Below are 19,743 nucleotides of genomic sequence, written 5' to 3'. Positions count from 1 at the left end.
GATTTAGAGGACTACAAGGAACCATAGTGGTGAAGACCCAATCTTGAAACTAGTTAGTCCAAAGATCTGTGGTGTTGCCGATATGGCATGCTGCAAACATGGCCGCAGCTTGAGGCACCTTGAAGTGCATGGGCATTGCCGTGATGATGTCACATGCATGCATGATGTCATCACATCGACATCCACACATGTGTGAAGGCTTTTCAGACAGGCCCCGAGACAACAGTGGAGGGTGCCAGCAGGGAAGAGGGCTGGAGAAGAAAGGTGCTGGTGCTGGCTGATTGCCTACAGGACATGCCTCTCACCCCAAGAGACACATCCTTAGGCAGGCAGCCAGCGCCGGCACCTCTCCTCTTCCCCAGTGTGCCATGGCACACCTGAAATCTCAGGAGGCACACTAGTGAGCCACGGCACACAGTTTGCGATACACTCCTTTAAAGAAACGTAGACACTAGCAGTCCTTTATAGAATAAGAGACTCATAATCAAAAAACTAAAACGTCCCCAAAATTGCCTAAGTCAGGCCTGGGATGTCCAAATGCCAATTATCAAAACTGTTTTCCTGGACATCTAACAAAACATTTCATCCACTGTGCATCCAGAGTTTCAGGGGGTATGTTGTGAGGTGTGTTTTGTGTGGGCTTAACTTGGATGTCTTGCAATGATAATCAAAACATCCTGGACATAACTTAAGACGTTCGGAGTTAGACCTGTTATAGAAGCATCTAATTGCCACAAAGGCACCCAAACTGACTAGATAACCACTGGATACATTAAGGTATGACCTCCCTACACACACACTCCTCCACTGTTTGCTAACCCGCTCCCACACCCAAAAATCTGAATGAAAGAGTACATACCTATCTCTAGAACAGTACCACTTGGTATGGGAAAGCCTAGTAGAGCATCACACAGGTGTCTTAAGTAACCTGGTAGATAGGCTAGTGAGCCATAGAGAGGAGGATCCAGGCCCAATAGCCACTCTAACCATTAGATTTATGGTGAAAAGTGTGAGCCCACCAAAACCCTACTCTACTGCCATATAGGTGCTACATGGAACCATGAGGTAAATTGGGGTGGTAAACAATAGGGTCTAATAGGTTTTATATGAGTTTTGGAGACTCACCATAAATAAGGACTATATGGTGATATGTACCTCTGGCACTCTCTATATGAAGTGCACAGCAGTGCTCTCTAAGGTGTCCCACAGCTCTGTTGGCATGTCTGTGTGGCCAAGCCATCATAATGATAGCCACTCCCATCTCCACATTTGGATGTTTTCAACCTGGACGTTTCTTTGGTCGAAAATGGGAGTATAAGTTATGTGTCTTAAGGGTTAGCCATCTTGTCGGCCTAAATATCCAAGTAGGCAATATTTAAAAATAAATTTGTGTGTGTGTGGGGGGGGGGGGGGGGGGGCGGAGGCATCTAATGGTTTAGCTTTTGAAAATGGACATTTCTGTGCTTCTGACTTTGGACATTTAGCAGGAAATGTTCAAGCTGGACTTAGATGTTCTTTTTATAATGGCCTTATATGCTCATATAAGGTGCCTAGAAGGCATGGAAGGTACTTGTTAGATGCCTGATATTGACCTGGCCTAAGGAACACACAAACATTGGATTGCACTTGCATTCTATAGTTCAGTGTTTCTCAATCTTGTCCTCAAGAAATATCAGTCCCATCAGGTTTTGAGGATATCCACAATTAATATGTATGAGATTGTTTGTAAACAAGGCAGCACATGTGAATTTATGTCGGCATATTCATTGTAGTTAGCCTGAAAACCTGATGGGACTAGGTGCACCTCAAGGACTGGGTTTAGAAGCATTGCTCAATGTGGCCTCAGGGCACCTAAATAGATGTGCCAAGTTGCAAAATTGATCCCTAAAGGGGGAGATTATCAGTATGGGCTACCATCAAGACATGCTACTTTGGTATGAACCCCAATTATTAATAATTAGGTCTCATTACTTAATATGGGACCTGTGCAAAAATAGCATGAGTTAGCAGTAACAACACATTTTAATGGTAGCCCACACTTAATTTCTCTCCCTTCCCTCCCCCCCCCCCCCAAGTATCTTCAGAATCCATTATGGATCCAATCTAAAATTCTGGCAACTAGTTGTCACTTCTGTAGATAGCTAGAATTTTTCTTCCTCTCCAGGGGGCTGTGAACAATACACCACCAGTATCTCAAGGCAAAATGAGGTGCAGACAGGCTTGATATTTAAAGTTAAGTTTCCTATATGGCAATACACATTACCGCTGAATAATTCCTAGTGCCTACATATCGCCAAATAAGTTTAAGAAATGTGAATAATTAAAAGGATACGCACAGCATTATACTGTATCCCTCAAGTGTTCAATGGGCAGAAAAACATAACTTCACAGCAATCCCACTCAGTTTGGATATTTATAACACTAAATTTATTCAGATTGAATGTGAAGAGGATTGAGCGACGATAAGTGATTTATCTTCAGCATAAGAGGCGTTTTACCTTTCAGCAGAACATCCTTTCATTTACTACTTCTTTGGGATCAATATCTTGTGAAAGTAATTTATGGCTGTGTTCAGGAATCACATAATTAAGTCTCATCTGCCTCACGGTTGATCGCAAGTGGTTCTTACTCCTACACAATTTTTATCAAAATAAAATATGCATAGTAAACACATTATCTCCATCTGTTTTTAATATTTTCTCATGTTGTGTATTGTCCTTACCATGCTATCTGTGTGTAAAATTGATTCATGAGTTCTGGTCTCTATTGCGTTGCCTAAATAAGCATCATGGTGTGATTTCAGTCAGCTTTCATATTAATCTTCCAAACTATATTGAATGTTTCTTCATTGCCTTGTTATTTGCTCAGATCTTCAGGATATTCCTTAAGAATGTGCGTGAAAGGGATTTGCATGCATCCTACCTCTGTTGTTTTCTGTGCAAGTCTTACTTTCAAAGCAGTACACATTTTTAGAACAGAAAATTCAGACATAAAACAGCAGTGCCAAAGGATAGTGTGATATGGGTGCAAAATGCATGCAATAGGCCATATCCTTAATTGTTCCTCATGTAAAAACTTTACCCAATTTTGGTGATTTCTCATTCCTTTTTACTGTATACAGTAACGATAAGTTTTCACTCCAACTCAGGACTCAGCATGGGAGCAGGAAGTCATTTGAGGTGAAATGTGGTACTTCATTTGGATGATCTGGTTCATTCCATTCCCAGAATCCTCTGACACTTTCCATTTGCCCCACTACTAGCTCACCCGCTCCATCCCCTTAAGACTTCTTATACATACTTCTCTCAGTGACTCACCTCCTGTGATCTATCTATCACCAAGCGCCTAACTTACCTCCCCACCTTTATAAAACCATAGTGCGGTTTTTAGTGCTGGCCGCAACAATAACAGCTCCAACGCTCATAGGAATTCTTTGAGCGTCTGAACTGTTACCACTTTGACCAGCACTAAAAACGTTAGCACAGTTTTGTAAATGGGGGGGGGGAGGGGGATGGGGAAGGGGTCATTTTTGAGCAATACCATTGAAAACTAAATTAAAAACAATTTATCAAAAGAATTATTTTCGGGAAGGCGCCTAACTCAGTAGGCATCATGTAGATGTCTACACCAAGGCGCTTACCTGAAAAGCAAATGTGGTTAGTGGCAGAGTTTGGGTGGAAAAAGGCTCTGGTATTATAGGCCAAGAAAACTCTGGCCTAGCATTCCAGAGTCTAAGTTACAGAAGCCTAGTGGCACCTAATTTGAGTTAGGCACCGCTAGGCCCAATTCTATAAATGGCACTTTCAATAATAATAATAATAATGGCAAAAAACCAGAATGGATTAACAAATTCCAATAACAACCTAATACTCCTTTCAAATAGGACTAAAAGTTTCAACCCAAAGTGGAGGAAAAACCTCAGCGTTGCACTTAAAAACAGTAAAGGGAGCCACGCTTGAGAGAGTGGTTTGGGTTTTTCTGAAAGAGAAAAGCAAATAGCGTTGCAAGCACATCCTTCTTTGTAGTGGATTGGGTAGCATCTACATCAGGTTCTACCCAATGGAAGGATTTACCATCTTTACACAAGAATATTATTAAACAGGAACTTCACAGCACCACATTGGTGGATTATTGTAAACGTGGGATCATCCCTAGTAGACTTAGAATGCAAAAAGTACCTCAGTTATAGAATGATGATCAAGAATTTGCGTCACTGTGGAATCATATTCTGAAAGGAATCCATGTGAGGAAATGCAATTTTGAATTGGATTTAGCAGCTATGCAGTGGCTGTAAAAAAGTGGCTATGTAGTGGCCGCAAAGAAATTATTTTCAGCGACATTTTGATTAAGGGCATTCTTTGAGGACTTCTACTACTACTATTACTATTTATCACTTATACAGTATAGTGCTGAAAGGCATACGCAGAGCTGTATATTTTGACTTTTACGAGAGACAGTCCCTATTCGGAAAATCTTACAATCCAACTTCTTTAAAGATAAGCTCATTGTTCTTCAAATGTTAAAGTTTTCACCTTCTATGACCTGAGAAAAGTTAGAGGCTTTTTTTTACATCTTATGAACTGAGATGAACTGGAAGTAGAGCGTGACAGGTGAACACATCACGGGTCAAAAATTCTCCACTAACACACTGTTTGCCTTGAAAGCAGTTGCATAGCTGGGGAGGTGGGCTAGAGTGGTCCCCTGCTCTTCCTCGCTGCTGAAGTGCCAGCCCCCGCATTCCTCTTGAAATGTTCACCAGTGTGAGCAGCAACTTCCACCTACTGCTTGCGCTGACCTGGGCTCCCTTCTGATGTCACATCCTGGTCCCATGACCAGGAAGTGGCGGCAAAAGGCATTCTAGGCCAGCGCAAGATGCTGCTCACGCCAACAAATATTTCAAGGGGTGCGCAGAGGAGGCAGAGAAGAGGAGAGGTGCCAGCTGAGGGTAATCAGCCACCCCCCACCCCCTTTACTATGCCACTGGTTGAAAGGATAAGTTGAAAGGATTAGAGGATTGCTATTGGACAGTGCAGGTCTGTTGGCTCCCTTCACTGTTTAAGTGCAACACTGAGTTTTTTTCTCCATTTGGGTGAAACTTTTAATCCTATTTTATTTTATTTGGATTGGCCTAACTTTCAGTGGCACCTACCGATTTAAACATCGTTTATAGAATCAGGCCCTAAAATCTTCAAATATGTCTTGGCTATAACTCTTCCTTAACTGCTTAGACGTAAAACAATTCATCTCACATGTATATTTGTTTCTACTTTTATAAATACCCTCCCTCCCTTTTTTTTTTTTACAAAATTGTAGCTCATAGGAATTCTATAAGCGTTGGAGCTGTTATTGCCATAGCCGGAGCTAAGAACTACGCTACGGTTTTGTAAAAGGGGTAAGTGACATATATTTCCCTTCATTCCTATATTTATAAACTACACATTGATACCTAGTGTATCTAATTACCACTTCCATTCATTGCTTGGAACTATTAGCTCTCTTCTATGCACGGATACTTTTAACATATGTAGGCTTCCCGACATACACACTGCACATGATAATTTTCAAAGAAAAACAAAGAATGCAGGGGTTTTAGTGAGGTATTTAATACAATTTGGAGCCCATTGACTAAATTTGTAAAAACATAATAATGTATTTTCATCATATCTCTTCTTTGGTTTATTTATCTTTACACATCCAGGGGGGTTGGAGGGAGGGGAATAAATATTGATAGTGATATTTGGGTAACTTTATTCTTTATTTGTATTGTATATCAATAATAATAAAATGTTAAGCGCGCATGCGCACTCGCGCCGCATGTTCCCTGTTCCGTCGCGACGGCACGAGTGCGCATGCGCGCTTATACGTCACAGTTTCCTTTTTTACAGCCCGGCTCGCTGAGAGGGAGAGCGTCGCTGGCACCGGAGAGGGGTGGGGGACGCCAGTTCAGCTCGGCCGCTCCGTCTCAGCCGTCTCAGCAGCCCCCGAAGCTCCTCAGCAGCCTGTCCCGCACCCTCGAGAAAGGCTCCCGATGGAGGCACTGCTGCTGGTGGCGCTGCTCCCGCTGCTGTGCGCGAGCGATGCGCCGGAGCTGGACCCCGCCTGTCGGCAGCAGATTGACCACATATCGAACGGCAGACAGAGGTGAGGATGGATTGATGGGAGATGCTGGACTGTTGGGGGGGATAGACAGAGGGGAGATTCTGCTTTGGTGGGGGTTGGGGAAAGGAAGGGAGGCCTACTGCTGCACAAGGGGATCAGGAAGAGGTGCTGATGGACAGGGGGGAAAAAGGAAGGGAGGCCTACTGCTGGACAGGGGGAGCAGGAAGAGGTGCTGATGGATAGGGGGGGGGGAAAAAGGAGGCCTACTGAGGATGGGGGGAAGGAAGGAAGGTGTACTGCTGTACAGGGGGAGCAGGAAGAGGTGCTGATGGACAGGGGGGGAGGTAAACAAGGGAGAAGGGCTGCTGCTGGATAAAGGGAGGTAAAAGGAAGGGAGAATGGATAGGGGGAGCACGCAAGGGGTGGTGATGGACAGCCAAAACAAAGAAAGACAGAAATACAGAAAGCGGCTAAGGAGACAGAGAGAGAAAAAAATAAAGACAGACACACACATATATTCTAGCACCCGTTAATGTAACGGGCTATAAAGCTAGTGAGGATATATTATGATATTATTATATGTAGGAAAATGAAATTATTGAATGATATTTATGTTACCTGTTTAGATAATAGTGGACTATGTGGAATATCTTTTGTTCTTTCATTTGTATGACACTGTTTTTGATTAAAAATCAATAAAGAATTAAAAAAAAGAAAAACAAAGAAGGGAGTTACCCTTGAAAATGTATGTAATGTGCTTGCTAAAATCACCAATATATTTAGACAATAACAGGGCTATTTGAAAATTGTCTCCTTAATGATGATTAGTTTTCTTCTTTGGTACTTAAATCTGCATATGTTTATCACGATTAATCTATAGTACGTCAGCTATAAAAATACTTAGGGGCTTATCTACAAACCCAAAACATGTTTGCATGTTACTAACCATTTCTGTGAAGTATAGCTACAAGCTGCAAATCGGTACTTGGCTCATTTATATCCTTAGCTCAGTTCATGTGAAATTTCTCTTGTATTGCCACAGTGAGGAACTTTGGGCTTGATTCTCTACAGAACGCCAATCTCAGAGGCTGCCAAAGAAGCAGCCGCCGATCACATGTCATACTTCCAAAGAAGACTGCTTTCTTCACACTCATTTTTGCTTCTTTTTTTTTTTTCAGGAATGAACAATTTTGCATGATTTTGCTCGTCAGCATCTCATTAATAGAACATTTTAACATAAAGACATAGAAAAATGAAGACATATAAAGACCGTAAGGCCTTAGTCTGCCTACCATGTCTTTTATTATCCCCTCCTCTTCCTTAGAGATCCAACGCACTTTCCAGATTGACCCATAGTGCCTCTTCCTTATCCTGTAGATCCATAAATGGTGTCTTTAATATATATTTATTTTACCCCCTCTTCTATGAAACCGCGCTAGCGGTTTTAAGTGCAGAGAGCTGCGCTGAAAGGCCCGCGCTGCTCCCAACGCTCATTGAGTTCCTATGAGTATCGGGAGCAGCGCAGGCCATTCAGCGTGGCTCTCTGCACTAAAAACCGCTAGTTCATAGAAGAGGGGGTTAGTATTTAAAGACCACTTATAACCTAAGTGGTTTACGTTCAGGTGCTCAATTATTTCTCCTTATCTGTCCCTATGGCTTCACAATCTGACCAACGTTCCCTTTCTTACTATCTGGTCTTTCCTAAATAGATTATAGCCTGGTATAACTCGCATATCTCAATCATGATTCTCCATGAGGCTTATCGGGCATGATACCTCGATAGAACACGATCATTCCAAGCAGGCAAATGGAACAAATGTTTAACCAACTTCATCTCAAATGCACTTTCGTACCAAACATTTAGAAAGTCAATAAAAACTTATCTCTTTGACAAATTTCTCTGACCCCACTTCAACCTGCTGTACTTCCAATACACTTCCAGATAAACCTGCCTAAACTTAACATGCTAATGTAAATTCAAAAGTTCTCTGTAATGTCGCTGTCTGTATACAGTCTCTTCCTTTGTAAACCGCTTAGAACTATTTATGGTATGGCGGTAAATAAAAATAAAGTTATTATTATCATAACATTGGGACTTATACATCAGCCATTCTGAAATACATCACCCATTTCCAATAATAACTATTACCTTGTTCAGTTGGGCAAATATTGGCTGCAGCTTTATTTCATATTATTTCTAACATTAATTTTCAAAACTTTTGTAAACATACCAAACTTAACACTTAACCATTTATGATTTCCCTCAAAGAGCTATTCGGTATCGACACTAGCTCTCTTATCCCAAACTTTCCCTAATCTCCCGGTGACTTACAGTGTTGTCAAGTCACCTCACCTTGTGGCGGTGTCGCACACAAGGACATATTTACTATTCACAATCATAGTACTTCCAATTCTATCTGCCTCTCATAACGGCTCTGCCCTTAGGCCTGCCAACATACTAGCTGCGAGCGACCCTCCCCCCCTCACAATTCCCTACCTTCCCCCCCATCGTTCACCCCTCCCCTCTTAAATCCATAAAGCGGTGGGAGAGAGGGAAATTGAAAACCCTTTCCTCTCCTCCCTAGCTCTTTCCTCCGTGTTTCTTATTTAGCCCGCCAATTTCTTTCTTACTCTCCTCATCCCTAGCTCCACCCCTTTTCCTTTTTCTCCCAATCCCCTGCTCTTATCTCCCTTCAATCAAAATTATCCTCCTTGTTACTAGCCCCTCACTCTTCTTTCTTACCTCTATTCTAACCCCTTTTACCTTTAAAATTTTGGGGCTTTGATGTCGCCCACTGTTATTGGCCACCCAGATTAGCTGTGTGGCCTTTTTAATATTTGCTGACAGGAGATGCTGTATTTGTGGCGGTTTATTGTATCTGTAGGATTGTAGTTCTTTGTGTGACTGAATTTAGGTTGTGGAAGCAGCTAAACCATTTTTGTTAGAGATACTTAGGCTGCAATTTCATTTGTCACAGGCACAGGAACAGTTGTCTACAGTACTCCAGTGGTGTGCTATCTTGCAGAAAGAGCACCATAAGCAGAGGAGAGCACATGATAAGCTGAGTTGACAGCATTTGATCAAGGGCAGACTGTGGAGAAGGCAACAAATTCTCCTACAAGCTCACAGATTTATGTACAATGAATCAATGCATCCATGAAGTGCACATCCTGGCCAGAGATCGAGAGACTGGCTTGAAGAGAAGATGCAAGGCTTATTTACAGGGTTACACAGATTGGAAACTGAAGTACTGTAGAGTCACCTGGTAGACCACTTATGGAAAGCTAGGTTCATTTAACCCTAGATTCTGTATATTATGCCTACTTAATATCACAACCCACAGAGGTGCATTCTAACATCCTGAGTAACTAAAGGGAACTTGGATAACTGCAGGGTATTATATTTTTTAGTGCTGCAATTGTATAGGGACCAACAGTTCTATAATTGTGCTTCTGATCTATGAGGGACCACTGAAAAGTTCTCAGCCAAACCAAGAAGAGAATGATGTGTGTGTGGGGGGGGGGGGGGGGGGGCGGGAGAGGGGAAATGCATGAAACTTACAACTTATTCCACACTTTTCTTTCAAAGATATGAAATGAAACGAAAAGTGTCAAGAAAAGTGTGAAATAACTTGTACGTTTCATGGCTTCACATCATTCTCTTCTTGACTGGGCTGAGAACTTTTCAACGACCCCTCATATGATAGGAGCAACCTGCTCTGCTTACTTATTTGCCTTACTTTAACATACACTTAGGGCTGTGCAGAGGCAATAAAAGGGGAAAATTATTCTGCATGATTTTGTTTCATTTGTATTCTGTGACTATAGGATTTATAGTCTGAAGTATTCAGTGCTATTATTCTTAGACCTTGATAAGTAGTGGTTCAGGGTGGGTACCATTGTTTTAACACAATGGTCTCTGCAGAATTCCAGAACACAAATGCCTCGACCGAGAGAGTGCACGCTGCAACGGAGGCAAATTGGGAATGGGCGCTCCCGGCCACAGCGGTTTTCGGCGCCAACGGGCCAGCGACGCTCATAGGCCGCCTGTGCAGTGGCCCCAACCCTGTTTAAGTCCCCTCCCCCAGCGCCGAGAAGGCGGCCCTCGGACGGAAGCTGGGCCTAGTCCGGCAAGGGCACCCGGTCGGAATGGCCTCTTGCGCTCGTGCACGTGGCCGATGGTGACCTGCCTCCCCGCTTCCCGGTCGGCACATGGCTAAGCTCTGCAGGGGAACAGGAGCGCTCTAGCGCTACCCTGCCGGCGCCTCTGCAAGCCGGAGGAACATGGGGCAATCCAGGATGTAGTAGCAAGGCTGTCCCCCAAGATGTCGGCATCGGGACTGGGCTAGCCGCTGCTGTCCCCCGTGGGGCGCACATGTAGGAAGCAACAGGAGAGCCGATCCAGCCGCCGGAATAACCCAAAGGCGGTAAGATAAATTTTGGTAAGGAGAAAATTGGTGAGCAGAATGGAAGCCGCGTCCGCCTCATGTGAAGCCGGATCGAAAGGGGCGACCTCCCCTCCGCTCACCATAATCTATCCTACCCCCCTTCCCCCCCCCCTGCACCTAGCCGATTGGCCCCCAAGGCTTCGGCCGATTTGTCATCGCTCCTCCCTATGTGGTTCGGAGCTTGTTCTAACTGCTCAGTTTAGACAATGCACTGACCAGTAGTATAATTGCTATGAAATCCAAGGTTCCTGGAAAGCCCTTGGCCAGATAAGGAGAACATGCAAAGGAATGTTTCCACTCCCTGTCAGGAGAATCCTACGGGGTCCTTAGCAAAGACTAGTTTAGTGCAGTGTGATTTAAAACTGGAGGACTTGAGGAGGCAGAGCCACAATTAAATCAGTTTATTAAGGCTCTAACAGTTTAACTGATTCTAGGGAAAGCCTTAGGAAGTTACATGTTGAAGCCAGACAAGATAAATATAATTACTTGAGAGACAGATAAAAGTTGCACAATGTACCAGTGATTTAGATCAAGAGTCTCAAACAATTGACGGACAGGGAGAATAGAAATACATCCTTTGCAAAAAAAAAAAAGAGTCAGCCACCTCACAGAACAGATAACCTTCTCAGAAAGGCAGGCATGCAGTAAGCCTCATAGGTTTCAGAATCTAATAACTGAACTTAAGCACTTGCTGAAGAGAAGGAAGGGAACATTACACTTTGTGCAAGAGAGAAAACTGATGAACTGGAGTCCTTAAAACAGGACCCTGACAATTCCACAGCTTGCCAGGAAGGATGCAGTGAAAGTAATGGTTTAGAAACTGCAGCCACCAACACAAGTTGGACTGTCTGGCAACATAGGGCTCCTTTTACAAAGCCGCGCTAGCAGGATTAACGCGCGCAACTTTTCATCACGGGGTAACCCCCCCGTGCTGGCCAAAAACTACCGCCTGCTCAAGAGGAGGCGGTAGTGGCTGGTGCGTCCGGCGGTTTAGCGGGCGCTATTACGCACGTTAAACGGCTAGCACGCCTTTGTAAAAGGAGCCCTTAGTTTTAGGAAGAATTGGGTTTCCCTCCGCAAAGATTTATGTAACACTAACAGATCCATTACCAAAGACTAGGGTCAGGAAGGGGATTCCCTAGCCTTAGTCCTACCCCCTAAACTTACAGGGGCAGAAAGCCGAACTTATGCTTTATTCAGTAATATAAATAAACCATAATGTAGCCTCCACAGTGAAGAGTACTCGGTCCCACTATGACTACAACTCATACAGAGTCCTTTGTAGAGACCAGGATAAGAATATAAGAACAAACTGGGGCCTTAATCGCGGCCGCCTAGCAATGCCTATGTTTGGGATCCATGCCAAACATATATATATATTTTTTTTAATTCTTTATTCATTTTCAATATTTTCAATAAGTGCAATACAAATTAAATACATTTTATATTTAAGACATCACTTAATACTCTTTCAAGAAACAAATCAATCTATATCCCTCCCCCCACCCTATCCCATAACTATTATAAATTTTTAATTTAATAATCAAATCTTCAAAAAGCTCATTATGATATACATTTCATATCCATAAGAGATAATAAGCACTAATAAATAAACCAATACATTAATTTTACAAGAATTCAGAGAAACATAATTTTTTAAAATTGGCTTAATTGGCATTACCATGCCAGTTTTCAGCCAATCAAGAACATAAACAAACAATACAAGAGTTTGGTTACAAACTCTTAGGATGCCTAACGATGCCTAGGTTAAAAAATACCCTCTAGTGCACAGCTTTAACTATAGTTAAAGGGAGCTTCAACTATCAACCAATGATTTCAACCGATAGTATAACTTTCTATCAGTTAACTTGCATCCCTTCACTTTCTAACTTATTTAGAACCTCAGCGCCACCACTCAGAGCTCTATTGGATTTCATTGCTCTAAGCTTTATGTGCCAGCTCCTCATCGGTTCCTTAATTTTTAATATCCGTTTTTAATTTTTAGTGTATTAGCTTTTGTATAATTTATTTTACTTATTTAACTTATAAGCATGTACTTAAGCATATACTTAACTTGCAACTTGTGGTCTCTGGCTAGGGGAAACATCACGCCGACATGTTTCGCTGCTAGAGCTTTATCAAGGCTTTGCCCCTATAAATTCAGCCTGAGGACAAAGTGGTCACAGGTTGACGGCTGAATTTATAGCCTTGATAAAGCTCTAGCAACGAAACATGTCGGCGTGATGTTTCCCCTAGCCAGAGACCACAAGTTGCAAGTTAAGTACATGCTTAAGTACATGCTTATAAGTTAAATAAGTAAAATAAATTATACAAAAGTTAATATATTAAAAATTAAAAACGGATATTAAAAATTAAGGAACCGATGAGGAGCTGGCACATAAAGCTTAGAGCAATGAAATCCAATAGAGCTCTGAGTGGTGGCGCTGAGGTTCTAAATAAGTTAGAAAGTGAAGGGATGCAAGTTAACTGATAGAAAGTTATACTATCGGTTGAAATCATTGGTTGATATGTTAAAAAATAGGCATAAATGAGTTAGGTGTAGTTAGGCATCTGAAAAGCTGACATAATGGAGCGTGGGCACCTATGTCTAGAAAACCTAGTGATGCCTAAGTTCTCTTAGGTGCCGTTAGATATGATTCTAAAAACGGTGCCGATTTTTTGATTGACAACTGTGCCAAGCTATTCTTGACCTGCTTCAATCAGGCTTTCGCCCTCTTCAGTCTACAGAAACCACCCTTGTTAAAGTCTCTAATGACCTGCTCCTGGCCAGATCCAAAGGCACCTAACTTTAGACATCTTTTATAGAATCTGGGTCTAAGTGCTCCCTCTTTAACCCTATGTTATCCAGTTAGTGTGCACTAATCTTTAATGTTCTAGCTGGCTAATGTAGGAATGCCCATTGTCCAACATTGACATTCCCCCTTTCTAAAAATACTTTCAGAAAACAAGTAACTTGTGCGATACTCTTTAATGCATTTTGTAGTAGCCTGTTGGGTTCAGGCTAATCATGCATCATGGACTAAAAGAACCCGTTAGCATTTGAATAAAGTGATATTTGTCTTAGTGCTGTGTTTAAGAAGATGAAATAACAGCTAGGCAAACCTGAGTTTTCAAGGGTTTAACTTGTGCTTGCCAAAGTTGCTTCCTCCTCTCTGCAAGGCTGATAGATTAATGCCCTTTTCCAAGGTCAGGATATTCTGTTAAAAGTAAGTGAAAAGCACAAAGCAGATTTATTAATCATCAATATATGTCTATAAATTTTATCTTTCTTCGATACAAACACTCTGTAGATGCTTCAAAGTGTTGATGAGAAATGTAGATGAATTATAAATAATACAAGGCAAAGTAATTCAATAATGATGGGAACCTAATTTCCCTCCCCCCCCCCCCACCTTTTTTTTACAAAACCGTAGTGTGGTTTTTACCACCAGCCATGGTGGTAACAGCTATAAGACGCTATAAACCACAATATGGTTTTGTAAAAGGGAGGGGGTTGATTAGCTATAGTTAGTTGTCACATTTGACCTACTTGTTTCTAGTCGGGCATTATTTTATACACTTTATAAGGACAGCAGATTCATTTACACAAAGTCAGTGGGCCTGATTCTATAATGACGTCTAACTTCTAATTTAGATCTCAACATGCTCTATGCTTCCTCCTCCGCTCGGATCAAAATTTTTGACTTGTTATACTCCTCCTCATAGTAATGGTTCCCTATTGTTAAGAATTTTCAAACTGTAATGTCTAGAATAGAGAGTTGCGCGGGGACAGAAATCCCACCAGTCCCCACCCGTCCCCGTCAAAGTCCCACCCGTCCCCACCTGTCCTCATGAGGAATCCCTGCATCCCCACCCGTCCCCGCGAGGAATCCCCCTCCATCCCCGCGGTCGGGGGAAAGCATCACGAAGGTAAGGGGATCTGGCCGACTCTGCACCCCTCCCTAAGGCTGCCCTGGGGTGGACCGCCCCTCCTTTGGTATGCCACTGCCTTGAATTTTTCATACCTGCCCTGCTGTAGCACACAGCCGACTGGAAGTCTTCCCGATGTCAGCACTGACGTCGGAGAGAGGGAGGGCGATGACATCATGGAAGACTTCTGGTCGGCTGTGTGCTGTGGCAGGACAGGTAGGGAAAAGAAGACGAGCCTTGCGACTTGAGTACATCCAACCCCGCAGGAATCCCGCAACCTTAGGGGGCGTCCCCACAGGATCCCCGTGACCCGAAGGGGGAACCCGCGGATCCCGCGGGATTCCCGTCGTCCCCGTGCAGCTCTCTAGTCTAGACTTTGTCCTAAATCGCATCTCCCGCTATTTCCCCCCTCCTTGTTCCTCTTCTGTTTAATCTTTCTTTTTCTCGCTGAAAGTCGCCTAGAGCCTATATAGGTATTGCGCGATGTACAAATACCAGATTAGATTAGATGTCATTTGGCACACTTGTCAATCAACTGCTAGGTGTTAGGAATGGGCATCCCTCCTGCCCAGCTTGCTTTGGCAGGGTTCAGTTGCGAGTTCTTCCCTCAAGTCACCATCCTGTTTGGGCTCTCTAGCACCTCCCTTTTTACCATGGTTTGGTAAGAGAACACATATAGGATACGGGAGCACATTGTTATTGAATGGCATAGTAAAATTTGCGTACAAATTCATATTGGCACTAATTAGTGTCAACTAGCACTCAATAATTGGCACTAATTGGCTGGTTAGCCAATTTGGGTGAATATCTTGGATAAATGCCCAATTTTGGACACCATGGGCCTGATTCTATAAACGGTGCCTAAATCAGCAGGCGCTGTTGATTACTGCATTTCAATCAAATTACGGTGTTGTTTATAGAATTGCCTCTAGTGGTGCTTAACTTGACTTAGGCATCGGTAGGCATCTTATTATTAAATGCCGATATATTAGGCCAGGGTTTTCCTGACCTACCGTATTTTCGCGGATATAACGCGCACCATTGTAAAACGCGCACAGGAGTATAGCGCGCAGAAATCACGATGATATGTACAAAAACTTTTCTATACCGCGCTCAGGCATATAACGCGCATGCTGCCCGACTCTCCTCTGGCCACCCCGACTCTCCTTTCGCTCTCCCCGACTCTCCTCTGGCCACCCCGACTCTCCTTTCGCCCTCCCCGACTCTCATCTGGTTGCCCCGACTCACCCTGACTTTCGGTGCACTGCCCCGACTCTCCTCTGGTTGCCCCGACTCACCCTGACTTTCGGTGCACTGCCCCGACTCTCCTCTGGTTGCCCCGACTCACCGTTCACCCGCCCTGACTTTCAGTGCACTGTCCCCCTTGAAGTCCTGTCCCCCCTTGAAGGTCTGCCTGTCCCCCCTTGAAGGTCTGCCTGTCCCCCCTTGAAGTCCTGTCCCCCTTGAAGGTCTGCCTGTCCCCCTTGAAGATCTGCCTGTCCCCCCTTGAAGTCCTGTCCCCATCCTGAAAGCCTGATGCCCCCCCTCGACGTCCGATTCTTCTCCCCCCTCGGCAGGACCACTCGCACCCCCACCCCGAAGGACCGCCGACTCCCCGACAATATTGGGCCAGGAGGGAGCCCAAATCCTCCTGGCCACGGCGACCCCCTAACCCCACCCCGCACTACATTACGGGCAGGAGGAATCCCAGGCCCTCCTGCCCTCGACGCAAACCCCCCTCCCCCCCAGCCGACCCGCGACCCCCCTGTCCGACCCCCACACCCCCCTTCCCCGTACCTTTGGAAGTTGGCCGGACAGACGGGAGCCAAACCCGCCTGTCCGGCAGGCAGCCAACGAAGGAATGAGGCCGGATTGGCCCATCCGTCCTAAAGCTCCGCCTACTGGTGGGGCCTAAGGCGCGTGGGCCAATCAGAATAGGCCCTGGAGCCTTAGGTCCCACCTGGGGGCGCGGCCTGAGACACATGGTCGTGTTTGGCCCATGTGCCTCAGGCCGCGCCCCCAGGTGGGACCTAAGGCTCCAGGGCCTATTCTGATTGGCCCACGCGCCTTAGGCCCCACCAGTAGGCGGAGCTTTAGGACGGATGGGCCAATCCGGCCTCATTCCTTCGTTGGCTGCCTGCTGGACAGGCGGGTTTGGCTCCCGTCTGTCCGGCCAACTTCCAAAGGTACGGGGAAGGGGGGTGGGGGGGTCGTGGGGGTCGGCCAGGGGGGGCGCGGGTCGGCTGGGGGGGGGGGGGGTTTGCGTCGAGGGCAGGAGGGCCTGGGATCCCTCCTGCCCGTAATGTAGTGCGGGATGGGGTTAGGGGGTCGCCGTGGCCAGGAGGGTTTGGGCTCCCTTCTGGCCCAACTACACAAAGTACGGGGAAGGCGGGTGGGGGTGTCGTGGGGGTCGGCCAGGGGGGTCGCGGGTCGGCTGGGGGACGGGCGGAGGTTCTTGGGGGGGGCGGTCGTTGGGGGGAGGGGGTTTGCGTCGAGGGCAGGAGGGCCTGGGATCCCTCCTGCCCGTAATGTAGTGCGGGGTGGGGTTAGGGGGTCGCCGTGGCCAGGAGGGTTTGGGCTCCCTCCTGGCCCGATATTGTTGGGGAGTCGGCGGTCCTTCGGGGTGAGGGTGCGAGTGGTCCTGCCGGGGGGGGATGTATCGGACGTCGGGGAGTCGGCCGGGCAAGAGGGCTTGGGCTCCCTCTTGCTCCGATCGTGGATGCGGGTGCGGGTGGTAGCGCGTGCGAGCGGTCGTTCGGGGTGGGGGTGCGAGCGGTCCTGCTGGGGGGGTGAATCGGGCATCGGGCGGGGTGGGAACTATGTTTAAAAACTTTTGTATACCGCGCTCAGGCATATAACGCGCGAGGGGTATGCGCGGTACGTAAAATCACGTATAACGCGCGCGTTATATCCGCGAAAATACGGTAATTTGCCGGCACCTAACACAGATGCCTATCGACACCTAAGTCATTTCACAACAGAACTCCATGCCTTACCATGCCCACTTTTTGGGTACACGACAAGTAGGAGCTGCTAGGCGCTGCTGTGTAAGCACTGGTAGGCTCCGTGACAAGCTGCAAGTGGAACGTACATTAATTGTTTTTTAAAATTTTAAATTGGCTTTTAATAGTGTTTTCACATATTACACCAATTAAGCCAATTAAAAAAATTAAATTCTATACAGATATTGGCTAGGTGCCACCAATCTAGGCACACAGCAGTGCCCAGCCTAGAAGCTCCTTTTACGAAAGTGTGTTAGGGCCTTAATGCGCGGAATAGCATGCGCTAAAATGCTGCGCGTGCTAGCCGCTACTGCCTCTTCTTGAGCAGGCGGTAGTTTTTTGACTAGCGCATGCTAATTCGGCGCGTGTGCTAAAAATGCTAGCGCACCTTCGTAAAAGGAGCCCTAAGTGCTCGGGGCCAAAGCGGTCATGTGAGTTGAATGAGCATTGCGCTAATCCTTTCCCTAATGCAGCGGGTGAGAAAAGTTTGTCCCGCGAAACTAAGGCCTTGTCGGTGGTTATAAGCAGCAACCCGAGCTAAGTATTCATAATGTTATAAATTGAATGACTCACAAGTTGAACGAATTATGAATTGGATTCTGAAAGTTTTTCGGCACTATGCACTTTAAACATATGGATGTCAAATTATAAACTGGACTTTTTAAATTCTGCAGCTTGGAAGTTTTTCAGCACTATGCACTTTAATTGAAGAAATGAAAAGGCTCAATTATTGAAATGAAATGGAAAACAAATAAATTAAAAAAAAGATAATAATTAGATACATTGAGAATTACAAGCAGTAGCTGGGCCTGAGTTTCAAGAATGACACATGGATTGTTTTGTAACATATATGTCCTCTACATTTCCTCTACAGTATAAATGAAATTTTATATATTCTATAAGTACTATTTAGTGAACTATTTAAATAAGTTTTTTTTAAACAATACTAAAATTAATTTATAATGTAATCAATAAAGTTAAGAAATTCACATAAGATGTAGGTAGTCTTGAGAGTAGAGGTTTATTAATTGGTAGGGAGGTGGGATTTAAGCCTGTGAGGTTAGAAGGAGGCAGGAGAAGTAGATTTTTCCTTCTCTCTTGAAAAAATCCCAGTATGGGAATAATGCACTCCAAGGTCTGAGGCTTGTTCCGAAAATACTTATAATATTTAAAATTTAAAATAATTTTTTTTAAATTAAGTATTTTTTATAAAACAACAATTTATTAATGTAGTGAAAACCAGTAATTTACAATTGTGTGTTCATTTTTTAGTTTTTCTAATGGTCTCTAAATATATTATTTAGCCATATATCTTCAACAGAATGATATTTATTTTGAAACAGGAATGATTTTTTTTTTTTTATAGCTTTATGGCACATTAGGTCATGGAAGAAACTACAATATTGCTGTCACATCTCAAAAGCTATTCAATTTGACATCAAATTTACATTGCTCAAGATCTTTGCAACTGTACCACGTAGGTAGGCATACAATTAGTATCCATACCAATTTTGGGGTTCTTTTACTATGACGCGCTGGCTGTTATAGCGCGCGCTAAACGCTAACGCATCCATGGACTATAATGGATGTATTAGTGTTTAGCACACGATAATATTTAGTGTACGCTTAAACGGCTAGCGTGCCTTAGTCAAGGACCCCAAATTTGGTATGGATACTAAGGGCTCCTTATATCAAGCCGCGCTAGCGGGGTTAACACGCATGCTAGCCTAGCGTTAACCCCCGCACTGGCCTGAAAACGGCCGCCTGCTCAAGGGAGGTGTTAGCGGCTAGTGCGGCCGATGGTTTAGCATGTGGTATTACGCACGTTAAACCGCTAGCGCGGCTTGATAAATGGAGCCCTAATTGTACGCCTACCTACGTGGTACAGTTACAAAGATCTTGAGAGACGAGCAACGAAGCTAGTGAAAGGTATGGAGAACCTGAACTATGAGGAACGACTTAGGAGACAGGGATTGTTCTCCCTTGAGAAGAGGAGACTGCGAGGGGGATCTGATCGAGACTTTCAAAATACTGAAAGGATTCAACAAAATGGAGCAGGGAAAGCAGTTATTTACAATGTCCAATGTGACACGAAGAAGAGGACAGACTGAAGCTGGTCCAGGACGAATATCAGGAAGTTCTGTTTCACGTAGCGAGTGGTGGACACCTGGAATGCTCTCCCAGAGGAAGTAATTGCAGAATCCACCGTTCTAAGATTTTTTTTTTTTTTAATTGAAAAGCTTTTATTAAACACTCCAAACAGT

General features: G+C 44.5%; 1 long non-coding RNA gene across 1 annotated transcript in view; it reads right to left on the bottom strand.

Annotated features, from left to right (window-relative positions):
* The window catches only part of LOC117346740, a 486,900-nt gene that overhangs the window by 425,502 nt on the left and 41,655 nt on the right, over positions 1 to 19,743 (bottom strand). The window contains exon 2 of the long non-coding RNA XR_004536654.1: positions 13,671 to 13,765. This is a non-coding gene — a long non-coding RNA (uncharacterized LOC117346740). The remainder of the gene's footprint in view (positions 1 to 13,670; positions 13,766 to 19,743) is intronic.

The sequence above is a fragment of the Geotrypetes seraphini genome, chromosome 12 (genome assembly GCF_902459505.1).
Source record: "Geotrypetes seraphini chromosome 12, aGeoSer1.1, whole genome shotgun sequence".
In the NCBI taxonomy this organism is placed as follows: domain Eukaryota; kingdom Metazoa; phylum Chordata; class Amphibia; order Gymnophiona; family Dermophiidae; genus Geotrypetes; species Geotrypetes seraphini.
Note: the sequence above shows the minus strand (reverse complement) of the source record. Positions and strands in the feature narration are given on the sequence as shown.